The following is a 13726-nucleotide window of genomic DNA, read 5'->3' on the forward strand; positions in this document are numbered from 1 at the left end:
ATTAGTGTGACAAAAATGCTATCTCAGAAGCAGAGAAAATAACAGGCAGAAGGAAGGAGAGAGAGTTCAGTATATTGCTGAGGTAACCCAGGACTACAACTATCTGGGAACCACCACCTAACAACGCTACAGTGAAGGCCAGGCAGCCCTCGGGCCCCAGCCTTCCTGGCCTCTCTCCTCCCCAGAGTGGAGAAGCTAAAAAATATTCCCTCTGTTCTTACGCCGATGTTCAATCTCAAATGCTGTTGTCTAACACCTTACCCCCAGGAGAGTGCTAAACATTGAACATGGAACAATACTGTCCCAAAGACTCAACAGCAAACCTAGACATTTATAATTACCTACAGTTATTACAGGTTTTGACAGCTATGCAAATGAAGTACTGGATTCTAGGCCCATTTTCACTCTGAATTCACAGGACGGTGGGAAGCAGAGCCTCTCAACATGTTATTTCTACTAGGGGACAGATGGACACACGGCCGAAGGGGAAACACCACGCGGAGGCGGGGAAAAGCCACCTCAGCACATTGTGACACTAGCCCAGCTTAGTGCCTCCATCTGGAGGAAACGTGTTAGTTGGCTGCCCGCTCCACCAGGGCCAGGAAGGACTACTCTGCCATGGTCTTGAAGGAGCGGTAGCAAAACTGCGTGAACACACAGAGCGCTATCACCTCGGTGCCCACCAGCCTTCCCACTACTCCTCTTTGGGCTTCCGCTGTGATGAGCCTCTTTGGACTGGACAGTCCATCTGGGAAGGATGATGGTGAGACTTTTAAATAGGAACAGGAAGGAATCTGCAGGGTTCAGCAATTTTTTTCCCCTTGTTTTAAAACAAGGTGCCAATTTTTGTTTTGGATGCTGGTCAATCTGCCAGCAACTTCCGCTCTATTCCGGAAGCCATAGCAACACGGAACTCAGCGCGCAAGTCGGAAGAGAATTACTGAGGCAACACGGAACTCAGCGCGCAGGTCGGAAGAGTATCACCGAGACAAATCAAAGGGAGTGCCCGGAGTCTGGCCAGTGTGTCTAAAGTAAAAAGAGGAAGCGAAGGAAAACTGTGAACCGGCCGCTTGGTGGACACTCCAACATGGCGCGGCCGTCCTCCTACAGATCCCCGTGTGCTGGGAGGAAAACCAGGCGGGCTGGGGCTCAGTGGTAGAGCACTTGGCTAGCACGCGTGAAGCACTGGGTTCGATCCCCAGCACCACAGTAAGAAAAAAAAAAAAAAAAAACCTAATAAACAAAATAAAGGCATTAGGTCCATCTACAACTAAAGAAATGTATTAATTATATATATATATATATATATATATATATATATATATATATATATAATATAATTATATAAATAAAATCAATGAAAACAAGGCGCAGGGAGAAAGGCCAGGAGGGAGACGGTAAGAATGGGGTGGGGAGGGGCACCTAACAGACACCAGAGAGAGCGAAGCCAAGATGTTCACAGCCCACAGGCGTCACCAGCTCCATGTTTCCTTTTAAGAAAGGAGAACAACCTCAGGTGCGGGAATGGTGACTGCAGGGTGGCCGGTCCAGGCCACCAGGCTGTGATCCTACTCTAACCCCCTCATAGCCCCCTTTCCTCCTGACCACCTCCCTCTCTGGGCTTGGCTACCCTGAGGATGGCGGAGTTGGGACTGGACGCTTAGATTGAGGGGTATCGCGGTATCTGCGAGCTTTCCTCTTCCGTTGGTTCTCTGAAATCCACGTTGGAATTTGAAGAGGGTCATCTCTGAAGCGGCTCCCCATTGGAGGGCCTGCTCACGGGTCACACGGGCCTTCACGTCATCCCTGAAACCGGAATTGATGTCATCCCGGGAATCCCAGCCACCTCCAGATTACGGAGAGCCACCCATTCCTCTGCCATCTGGTCCACCTTTCCTAAATCCAAAGCCATCTTTACCTTGTTTCTGCTTTCTGCATTACCCACATGAAGTGACGGAGCACCCACCAGTGCGCCGCGGTACGTGAGGACACGGACTCGCGACATCGAATTCTACGTAGCAGAATCCTTTAAATCTGCGTGTCTCCCATAGCCACATTCCCTATGCCGAGATCCTTAGAGATAGCATCTATGTCACCCTGAACTGGTAGATTTTCTACATGTGCTGGGTAGGAGGACTCCGTGGGCAGCTCCTTCTTAACTTCAGCAACCATGGCCACGCGAATTGCCGCGGGACCCTGTGCGCCGCGGGAGCTGCCGTAGGCCGGAACGTCGTAGGTATTTAAGTCTATTAAGCTTTGAAATCGAGGTATGACTCCTCTTTTGTTCTGTGTGTGTGTGGGTGTGTGGATGGGTGGGTGCGTGGGGTGCTGGGAATCAAATTCAGGGCCCCTTGCATGCTAGGCAGCTCTCTTCCTCTTTTTTTAAAAAACGGCTTTGCCTACTCTCGGTCTTTTGCATAACTATATGATTTTAGGGTTAGGGTTAGTTTACTTACTGTTTACTGAAGGAAAAAAAAAAAAAACCTGGGATTTTGATGGGATGGCGCTTAATCCTGAAATCATTTTAGATAGTATAGCCATCTTTAAAAAAAAAAAAATACACACACACACACACACACACACACACACATATGGTGAGGGCCTGGAGATTGACCGGGGAATTCTACCACAGAACCACATCCCCAGCTCTATTTTGTATTATTATTATTTTTTAATGTTTAGTTTTTTAGTTGCACACAATACCTTTATTTTGTTTGTTTATTTTTATGTGGTGTCAGGATCGAACCCAGGGCTTCGCGCATGCTAGGCAAGCGCTCTACCGCTGAGCCACAACCCCAGCCCCTGTATTTTGTATTTTATTTAGAGACAGGGTCTCACTTAGTTGTTTAGTACCTTGCTTTTGCTGCGACTGACTTTGAACTTGCGATCCTCCTGCCTTAGCCTCCCAAGCCACTAAGAATTCAAGTACTGCCATCTTAATGATATTGTTATTCACTCTTTCAATAGAGAATGGGGGATGTCTCAACATTTATTTAGCTCTTTCATTTAATTCTAGCAATTTTTTACGGTAGTTTGGTTTATATATCTTGCATTTAATTTTTTCCTTTAGATATGCACATGAAAATTATTTTAATTTCATTTTTACATTGTTCCTTGCTAATACACAGAAATACAATTAGTATTTATATATAGATCTTGTATGTGACCTTTTTGACTACTTCTAGTATGTCTTATATTAGTTAAATATTTTCTACATACATGATTATGAGTCCATATAATATAGACAATTTCAGTTCTTTCTTCACAGTCTGGATGATTTAATTTTTTTTTTTTCCCAAAAGTCTGAAGAAACTTGGTAGGAGCAAACATTCTTATTCCTGAACCTAAAGGTAAAGCATAATGTTAAAGGAAATTCCCTTTTATTCAGACCTGAGATTTTCCCCCCATGAATAAATGTTAACCTTACGCCAAATACCTTTTTATAAAATAAAATATTTTTAAAAAGAAGATGCAAATCAGACAAGAAACAACAAATAAAACTCAGTTGAAGCCGGACACTGTGGCACACACCCACTTTTTTGGTAGTTACTGAGATGATAATGTGGTTTTGCTTTTTCTGTTGACAGAAAATATATTGCAGGGATAAATCCCATTGGTCATTTTTTTTTTGTGCCGCTCAATGTAACTTCCTAAAAATATGGAGGATGTTTGTCTTATATTCACAAGGGATATTGGTCTATGGTATTCTTTTCTTCTACTGTCTTTATCAGGCTTTTGTAGCTGTGTAATAATGGATTCACGATGGTTTGGAAGTATTTACTCCCCTATTTTGTATAAAAGTCTGTGAAGGATGAGAATTATTTCTTAAATGTTTGGTAAGATTCCACAGTGCAGCTATATAAGTCTGAAGTTAACTTAGCGAGAAAGTTTTAAATTAAAAATCCATCTCTTAAAAAAGTCCATTCAGATTTTGTATTTTTTAATAATTTCTTCTTCTTTTTGGTAATTTGTATCCTTCTAGAAATTTACTTGTATCATCTAATAGTTGTCTAATCTATTTGCACTCATTTATTTCTTTGTTATTTCTTGTCTGATTTGCATACTTATTTTTAAGTATTTTATTTTATAATAGTTGTACATGGACAAAATACTTTATTTTATTTATTTTTATGTGGTGCTTAGGATGGAACCCAGTGTCTCATACATGCAAGGCAAATGTTCTACCACTAAGCTATAACCCCAGTGCCTAGTTGCAGTCATTTATAATATACCATTATAATCTATACTTTTTATTTTATAAGATATTTAGAGATGAGAAATGTTCCCTTTTTATTCCTGTCTTTAGTACTTCGCTTGTTTTTCTTGGTCAGTCTAGCTAATATCCTAATATTCCTTGTAAATATAGACACAAAAATCCTCAACATTTTTAGGAAGTTATGTTGAGCTAAACGTTTGTCCATTCTGTTGATTATTCAAGAAACTTAAGTTTTGCTTTAATTGGTTTTCTTCTACTCTTTGTGTCACTTTTGCTTCAATCATTTGTTTCCACTTTATTTTGCTCTTTGTGCTAGTGTTCGTGTTATTATATCTTTGTGTTATAAGCACCAAAATATAATTTTGTAATTGTTTGGTGCAATATACTTTTAAAAACTCAGTTGAAGCCGGACACTGTGGTGCACACCCATAATCCAGTGCCTGGGGAGGCTGAGGCAGGAATTCAAAGCCAGCCTCAGCAAAAGGGAGGCACTAAGAAACTCAGTGAGACCCTGTCTCAAAAAAAAAAAAAAAAATTACAAAATAGGGCTGGGGATGTGGCTAAGTGGTTGAGTGCCCCTGAGTTCAATCCCAGTACCTGCTCCCTCGACCCCAGATAAAAACAACCTCAGTTGAAGGAAAAGAGTAAAAAGTATTTTTCATATTTTCGACATAATTACCTTTACAGGCATATCTTGTCTGTGTTCCTGTAATTACTTTGTACTGATTTCCTATTGCTAGTAATAACAAATTAAAATAACAGATGGGTCTCACCAGGTGATATTGTTTCACCTGGTCTCACCAGGTGATATTGTTTCACCACCTTTCTTGGCTTCTAGATACCATCTCATTCCTTGGCTAATGGTCTCACATCACAACTTCAGTTCTCCTCTGCTTCTAGTATCATCTGGTTGCCTTTTTCTTTTGTTCTTACTACCTTCCTGTGTCTTTTTCTTTCCACAACCTGTTTATCACTTAAGATAAACATTCACATGTTCCAAGAGTAGACATTCCTTGAGGTAAGGTATTTTTTTCATCCTATCGCACTGACTTGTTTTAACTTCCTTTAAGTCTGAAGAACTTCCTTTAGAATTTCTTGTTAGGCAGTTCTGCTAGTAATTCACTCAGCCTTTGTCCATCTCCAAAAAGTTTTGAAAGATGGTTTTCCTTTAAAAACTCCTTATTGAGTTTTCTCTTTAGCACTTTTAATAGGTCATCCCACTGCCTTCCTTAGCCAGGTGAGGGGATAACACGTATAATCTGAGCTACTCTGGAGCCAGAGGCAGTCTGGGCAATGCAGCAAGATCCTGACTCAAAAAGGAGGACAGGTTTAATTTCACTGCTTCTCTGACAGGTGATGAGTTTCTCATCAAAATTATGTTTTTAGCCATTATTCATTTTTTTTTTCAGCCTTTTTTCTCTCTCCTCTCTTTATGGTATGGTCATTTTATATATATATATATATATATATATATATATATATATATATATATATGTACACACACACACACACACACACACAATAGCATTCCACATATACATTTCTCTGAGACTTCTTAAGAGTTTTTTTTTTTTTTTTTATAGGCTTGAGTGTAGGCTGTATTGGTCCATTCTCAAGTTTATTGGTTTTTTTCCTCTACAAATTTAAATCTTCTGTTGAGACCCTCTAGTAAATTTTTCCTTTTAATTATCATACCTTTTAAATTCTTTTTTAAAGATATGTTTTGCATCCTTATGTCAAAAGGATATTGAAGTTAATATAAAAAACTCTCAATGGCCACAGCCGGGACAACTTGACCAACAAAATAAATAGCCGTAGTTATTGGATTATATACAAAATAGTATTGGATTATATATAATAAGGAAATATTTATGAATCCATACAAATGTAAATGATTGAATAAAGCAAGAATTGGGGGAGAAGGAACAAACAAAAGTTCCTTTCAGATGAATTTATCCCAGTAATAATTGTTACAGGCAGGGCATCTAGGCATGAGAAAGATTAGATAAATCTAAACTAATGGATATTGTACAAAATACCTGACAATGCCAAATAAAATTTATACATAATTTTTTCTGTCTTCTAGAAGTTTCAGTTTTATGTTTTACATTAAAGTCTATAATCCATTTTGAGATTATTATTGTTGCTATTATTATTTTGATAAAGGGTGAAGAGTATGCCAAGATTTTTTTTTTCTTTTTGCATATGGATGTTCGATTATTGTAGCACTGTTTGTTGAAAAGACTGTCCTTTTCCCACTGAATTACCTTTCTATCAGTGTTAAAAATTACATGTGAGTCTATTTCTGGGTTCTCCAGACCTTTTTTTTTTTTGGTACCTGGGATTGGGGATTGAACTCAGGGGTACCCAAACACTGAGCCACATCCCCAGCTTTATTTTTGTATTTTATTTAGAGACAGGGTCTCACTCAGTTGCTTAGTACCTTGCTTTTGCTGAGCTGAGGCTGGCTTAGAATTTACCATCCTCCTGCTCAGCTTCCCCAGCTGCTGGGATGACAGGCATGTGCCACTGCACCTGGCTCCAGCCTATTCTTTTAATCTGGAATTATTCTCTCACCTGTACTACACTGCGTTGATGTTTTAGCTTTCTGTTATGATAACAAATACCTGAGATAATTGACTTATAAAATGCTTATTTTGGCTCCAAGTTTGGGAGGTTTCAGTCCATGGTCAGTTGGGCTCATTGTTTGGGGGCCTCTGGTGAGGCATATTATGTTGGGGCATGTGGTAGAGCAAAGCTGCTCCCTCATGAGGAGGATACAAAAAGAGAGGAGGAGGAAGGGTTTGGGGATTCAGCAGTCCCCTTTGAGGACACAGTCCCAATGACATAAAACCTCCCATTAGGCCCCACCTTTTAAGTTTCCACTGTTTCCCAATAGTGACAAGCTTTGACCAAGCCTTTAACACAGGGGCCCTTGAGGGACAAACCAGATCAAAACTACAGCACTTGATTATCGTGGCTTTATATTGTCTTGAAATAGTGTAAAGTGAAGCCCCCAGAATCCTTTTAGAATTATATTAGCTATTTTGGTTCTTTTTCCTTTCCATAAAATTTTAGAATCAGCTTGTTGATATCTATGAAAAAGCTGTCATTTTGGATGGGACTGACCTGAATGTATAGATCAAATAGATATTGTATTAGTATTAATTTTCTAATTCATGTACAAAAATCTATGTATGAATACATGAGTACATTTATTTCTTTCATCAGTGTTTGTAGTTTTCTAATTTTGTTAGATTTATCTCTGAATACTTCACTTTTTGGATTGTTATTAAAAATGGTACTTTTTTTTTTTTTTTTTTTTTTGGTACCAGGGATTGAACACAGGGCACTTAACAACTGAGCCACATCCCCAGCCCTTTAAAAAAAAAAAAAAATTTTTTTTAGTTTTTGATGACTTTTATTTTACTTATTTTCTTATGTGTGCTGAGAATTTAACCCAGTGCCCCATACTTTCTAGGCAAGCACTCTGAGCCACAACCTCAGCCCCATCCTTTTTTTTTTTTAATTCTATGTAAAGATAAGGTCTTGCTGAGTTGCTTAGGGCCTCACTAAGTTGCTGAGGCTGGCTTTGAACTCACATTTCTCCTGCCTCAGCCTCCCAAGCTGCTGGGATTATAAGCACGGCCCATGGTGCCCGGCTGAAAATGGTACATTTTAAAAACTTTAACTTTTAAATGTTCATTACTGGTATATAGAAAAATAATAACCTTTATATATGAGCTTGTATCCTGTGCTCCTGCTAAACCCACTTATTAATCCTAAGAGTTCTTTTGGTACTTGAGGTTTTCTATATTTACAATCATGACTAATAATACTAATATATGAATTTTAGAGCTAAGTTTGGAAAATATAGTTCTTTTTTATATTTATTTTTTAGTTGGATACAATAGTTTTATTTTATTTTTTTTATGTGGTGCTGAGGATCAAACCCTCGAATGTGCTAGGCAAGTGCTATACCTCTGAGCCACAAACCCAACCTGAGAATGTAGTACTCTCAGGAAAAAAGATAACTTAGAGGCTAAGACAGAAGGATTGTGAGTTCAGAGCCAGCCTCAGCAAAAGCAAGGCGCTAAGCAACTTAGTGAGACCCTGTCTCTAAGTAAAATACAAAACAGGGCTGGGGATGTGGCTCAGTGGTTGAGTATCCCTGAGTTCAATTCCTGGTACCAGGAAAAAAAAAAAATTCTGACGTGATCCCAACATGGTGGTAAGTTCTTGTAGTTTCAGCTACTTAGGAGGCTAAGGCAGGAGGACTGCTTGAGGTTAGGAGTTCAAGGCCAGCCTGGGCAACATAGCAAGACAAGCATCATGGAAAAAAAAAAATTCTGATGTGATAAAATGGCACAGAAGGAGTTAATGAAGGCTTGCAATCCTTCTGTCTCAGTCTCCTTGTCCAGGGGTACCACAGTGCCCAACATAAAGGCTTAATCTTATTACCCTGTCTGAAACAGGGTATGTGAATAATTATAGCTATTACTATCTTATTCTTTTTTAAATTTTTTTTGATATCTTTATTTTGTTTATTTTTATGTGGTGCTGAGGATCGAACCCAGGGCCTCACATGTGCAACGCAAGTGCTCTGCCACTGAGCCACAACCCCAGCTCCTTATTCTTTTTATTTCTATTATTAAAACTCTGTTATTTCAATTGTCTTTTTAAAAAAATACTTATTGGGCTGGGGATGTGGCTCAAGTGGTAGTGTGCTCGCCTGGCATGCGTGCGGCCCGGGTTCGATCCTCAGCACCACATACAAAGATGTTGTGTCCACCGAAAACTAAAAAATAAATATTAAAATTCTCTTAAAAAAAACTTATTTTTTAGTCAAAAGTGGACACAATTATCTTTATTATGCTAGGTGAGTGCTCTATATCTCTAAGCCACAACCCCAATCCCTTTTGAGTTGTTTTTATTAGAGAGTTTTTGTAAGATACTTGGATTTCAGAGATTATATTGCTAAAATCTGAGAGTATTTGTTTTTTTCTTTTATCCTAGGGACTGAACCTGGAGTGCTTTACCACTGAGCTACATCTGCAGTCCTTTTATTTTGAGACAGGGTCTCATAAGCTGTCCAGGCTGGCCTTGAACTTGTGATCCTCCTGCCTCAGCCAAGTCACTGGAATTACAGGTGTGTGCCACCACACTTAACTTGTGAGAATAATTGGAAATCTCAAAAACATGAAGTAATTTTGAAAGGCTGTTGGCATTGACATCTCTAACATCTAAAAAGGTTTTAGATATTTGGAAGGCTTTTCAAATCAAATTAGGATTATTGGTGTTTCCTTTTCATATGCACAGAGGTAAAATAAAACCTACAACTAACTTGCAGTCCTCTGTCTCCTTTGAATTAATTAATGTGATTCTTTCTACATGCTTTTTGCTCATTAAGACAACTAGAGTAAACAGGTCCACAATATGGGTGCAAATAACCAGGAAATCAAGGAACTGAAATAAGCATCTCACTGTTCTTGAACATTTTTGCTATATCACATTAATGTAATGAGACACTTCTCGTATCAATATTATCTGTGAATGTTCAAAATTTAGGTAGGCAAAAATTTCAGTCACAGTTAAGTGAATGTATGCAAATGAAACATTAATGTGTTTGGTACCAAATCAATAAAAATGGCTTTACTTTATCTTTTCTCCATTAAACAACCAGCTTAGTTATAATTCTTGAAAAAAATCCTTCAAATTACAATATGAATAATGTGACTCATGTAATTTAACAATTTCCTGAGAAACAGTTCATATTATTAATATGGTTTAACATTATATACAAATCATTTCCTATGACTGTATCTTTAAAAATTTTTATTAGCTGCATACTATTGTATAACACTTTGATTAACTTAACATTTTCCATATTAAGAACAAATTTTACACATAAATATATACATATACACACACACACACACACACAACAGATATATTCAACAATCTGTGTACAATTTCAAGGGGTTGTTGTTTTCTAGAAACATAAATTTTAAAAAATGCTCTTCTACATGACTTCAACATTTGCTTCATTTTCTTACCCGAGTGCCAACAAAAATAATTTCACATTGTTTTTTTTCCTTGATGTACAGAAAGCTGAGGGTGAAAGACCCAGAATCATTACATCAGAATAACAGGTAGTGTTTTCTGAGGATTCAGAATGTATTGGACATAGTCTGAAGGACTTTCCACTATTAACTCATCTAACCCTCATAATTCTATGAGGTAGGTGCAATTATTATTATTAGCATTTTCACAGTTAAGAAACTATGGCAAAGAGAGGTTGAATAAACTACCCCTCAAGCTCACCTATCTAGCCAGCATTCTTGCCCAGGAGTTACCCAAAGTATTCCATCCATACTCTTAGCCATTATACCATACTGCTGCTTACATATACCACACATAAGTGTATTCTAAAACAAACTCGTACTGCCTGATTAGTAGTAGTGGAAAAAAAGAAAAAGAAAAAAGAAAAAAAAAAAAAACACCTCACTATGGATTGCTGCTAGAGTAGGTTGGATGTCTACCTTTGTTTAAACAGACCTCTGCCCAAACCACCAAATTCTTAAATCAAAAAGTCTCAAAAGCAAAGTCTTTGTCACTGTTAAAATTTATCAAATCTTCCCCCTACATTGCTTTCTAATTCAAGCCTGTGCAGAAAATTAAGAATATATTTAAGAGTATGTTTTCTTCTTTAATGAATCACCGTCTAAAATAATGGTTTAATATTATTTTCTAGAGTTGTATTTCTATAACATATGAATGCTTAATAACAGAGTTAACAGGAAAAACTGAAAGATTTGCAAAATGGATATGTACACAATTAATCTGAAAGACATGGTGGTTCCAAGAAAGAGCGGGATCTACCCCTCCAACGTCTGATTTCACTGTGGAAGGAAAATTTAGGATTAAGGGATATATTACATTTCAGAAGGATTCCAGACGTTTCCATGTTCTGAAAAACAAAAAGCGATTTAATGGAACAAAAGGTAACCAAAACCTCACCTTGAATTTAATTTTCAGATACGCAGCAATGATTCTCCTCTCCTCCTCACCAGCCTTCTTTTGAAAATGGCAGGCCCAGCGGGTGGGGAAAAAATGGATGCGTGAGCTATCTGACCTTTTTTGAACCCAGTCTCTGCCGCCATCCCGTCACGACTCCCACACGCATGCGCAGAGGAACACTAGCCTGTTTGCTTTTCCAGAGGTTAGCCATGCTGAAAACCGCCCTTAACCTTTTCCATGGAACTGTCCCTACGTGCCCCAGCCGCCCGCCCTGAGTCCAAGCCCCAACATTTCGTTGAGGACCTTCATTCTGGGGTTCCACCTTCAACTTTCCCCTTAGGAATTTTTTCTGCAGCTGATTTCAGAGCAAAGGATAGGAATCAATCTCGCATTTGGATATGAGCTGCGCCACAAAAGGGCCCTTGCATCAAATTACTGCCACAGGAGCTCAACCCTGCGCCAACCCGCGCCAATCCGTTAGAAACCAATAGAAACGTAAAGTGGCCACAGGCTCCATCCACACAAGCCAAGCCAAGCCCAGAGCCCTCCCCTCCTCGTTCCCAGTCAACAGACTCGACCTGCCCCTGCCCGCACTCATTCCTCTCAGAAAATCCACGGCCGCAGAGATGCGGGGCTCACCATGGTTAACAGTGGAGGACTCCAGGATAGCGGTTCCGGAGGTCCGCAACGTGCGAGTCTCAGTTCAGGTCCAAGACCGAAGCCTTTTCAGAGCCTCCTCAGCGCAGCGAAAGGGCGGCTGACGACCGAAGACGCAGGCAGGCTGACTCAGACCTGCAAGATCAACTCGTGACTGATGCTGCAGAATATAATAGGGGCCCGAAGCCTCTGGGAAATGTAGTTCAAGGCCGAGAAAAGTCATAGACCAAGGCTATTCTTCAGTCATAGGCTCCACATACAGGTTCTCCAGGGCCGTGCCGCAGAGGCTGCCGGGAATGTTGGTGCAACGTGGACCGCACACGCGCAATAGCGAATGCTCGCCCTTCCCGCGCCTCCCGCGCTTCCCCAGGGACTGAGGGTTCTCTGCCTCAATCCTGGTGGTGAGGCCGACCCCAGGGTTGTGGGGTGCCAAGATTATTTAGTGAGACAGGGTGTTAAATAGTGTACCAAACCGAATGCATAAAGACTGGACTGCGTTGCTTTTTTTTTTGTCCCCCACCCCCACCCCGTGCGTGGGGCTGTTCTTGCGTATGATTGTTTGAATGATGCACTGCAATGACTGCGCAGAGAATGTTGCGCAGTTAAGCACAATTCTGACGCAGATGTAGAGTCTGCGGTTATGGCTTAGTTTGACGCACGCCTGAGGCTATATTTATCTGTGAATGCCTGGGGATGGTTTTGATAGCCTGCACTTCTGGTTGTTTTCCAGGGGGACTGTGCTTGTGGATTACTGTGTTAACTATAAGAAGCTGGGTGTGGTGTTCTGATGAACTCCATGTTGGTTAGGTTACCTTCAGGACTCTGGCAGTTAGAGAAATAAAATAATTTGAAGCAAAATTGGAAAGGAGGAAGTAAGGTCTGTCATCACTGTCAAGGTGTTAGGATACCAAAATGTTGAAATAAGCAGGATTCTGTAGAAACAAGTGTTTTACTGTTTCTTCCTTAAATATGAAATCTTAGATGAATCCGACAAGTTCCTAAGTCACTAGTAGATAATAAGAAAACTTAACTCCTTAGTTAAGATAAGTCATTTTGGTGGTTAAAATAAAAGACGTCATGTTTAATGATGAGAAAACTTCAGGCTTCATTTAAAACAAGAAATTTGAACTTTCTCCTCTTTGCCAGACCCACTTTGAAATACAGCTATATTACAGTGTTTGGTTAAAGCAATAGTTTATGTTTATGAACGGAGTACATATTTTTTTGGCCTCAGGGCCAATTATATTTTCACAATTTTTCGCTTGACCTGGATTTAATTGGCTTGTATGTATATGGTGGGTTGTGTGTGTGTGTGTGTTCCTCTTACTGTCCCTTTCCAGGTCTTACAACAAATATGTAAGACTCAGCGATAATTTTTCTGAAAGCTCAAATCTTATCCCATAACTTTTTTGTTCTTGCAGAATCTCTTTCACAGTCCTTATCATAGCCTATCTGGATTGTAGAATTGCTTTAAGGCTTCATTTGTCCCTTTTCCTGATTTGGATTTCTGTGTCCTAACTGTTGCTAATTTGACATATTTCTCATTACTCCTGACTGCCTCTCTACAACAGCTCTCCTAAAATGCAGGGTTTTGATGTAAATATTTTAAGTTGAAAGTTGTCTGAAAATATCTTTATTGCACTGGTAGTTTTTGCTGGAGTGAGAATTCTACAAATCAGAATTTAAAGGTATTACTTCATAATCTTGTAGCTGATTTATAAAAAGACTTGTCATCTGTTCCCTGTTTGTGTGTAATCTTGTGTTCCCAACCCTCCTGGAAATGTTAAATTATATTCCCAGTGTACTGAAATTTCATAATTTTGTGTCTGGGTA

General features: G+C 39.3%; 1 protein-coding gene and 1 long non-coding RNA gene across 7 annotated transcripts in view; one reads left to right on the top strand and one right to left on the bottom strand.

The window, feature by feature from the left end:
- The window catches only part of LOC308637110 (uncharacterized protein), a 35205-nt gene extending 22784 nt beyond the window's left edge, over positions 1 to 12421 (bottom strand). Inside the window, exons 1-3 of one of the 6 annotated variants that reach the window (XM_081273255.1) lie at positions 11876 to 12421; positions 11237 to 11290; positions 3220 to 3344 (exon numbers count right to left, since the gene is read on the bottom strand). The gene's annotated coding sequence lies outside the window, so the exon portion shown is untranslated. Of the gene's footprint in view, positions 1 to 3219; positions 3345 to 11236; positions 11294 to 11875 lie in introns of all 6 variants that reach the window. The other 5 variants (XM_081273256.1, XM_081273257.1, XM_081273254.1 and 2 more) reach the window with 5 other exon arrangements.
- Positions 1341 to 10681, top strand: LOC308637141. Its single transcript, XR_014019564.1, has 3 exons — positions 1341 to 2236; positions 9233 to 9365; positions 10324 to 10681. It is a non-coding gene; the product is annotated as an uncharacterized lncRNA (long non-coding RNA).
- Positions 12422 to 13726: the final 1305 nt, after the last annotated feature.

Source organism: Spermophilus citellus, assembly GCF_964194105.1.
Source record: "Spermophilus citellus genome assembly, chromosome: 18".
NCBI lineage: Eukaryota > Metazoa > Chordata > Mammalia > Rodentia > Sciuridae > Spermophilus > Spermophilus citellus.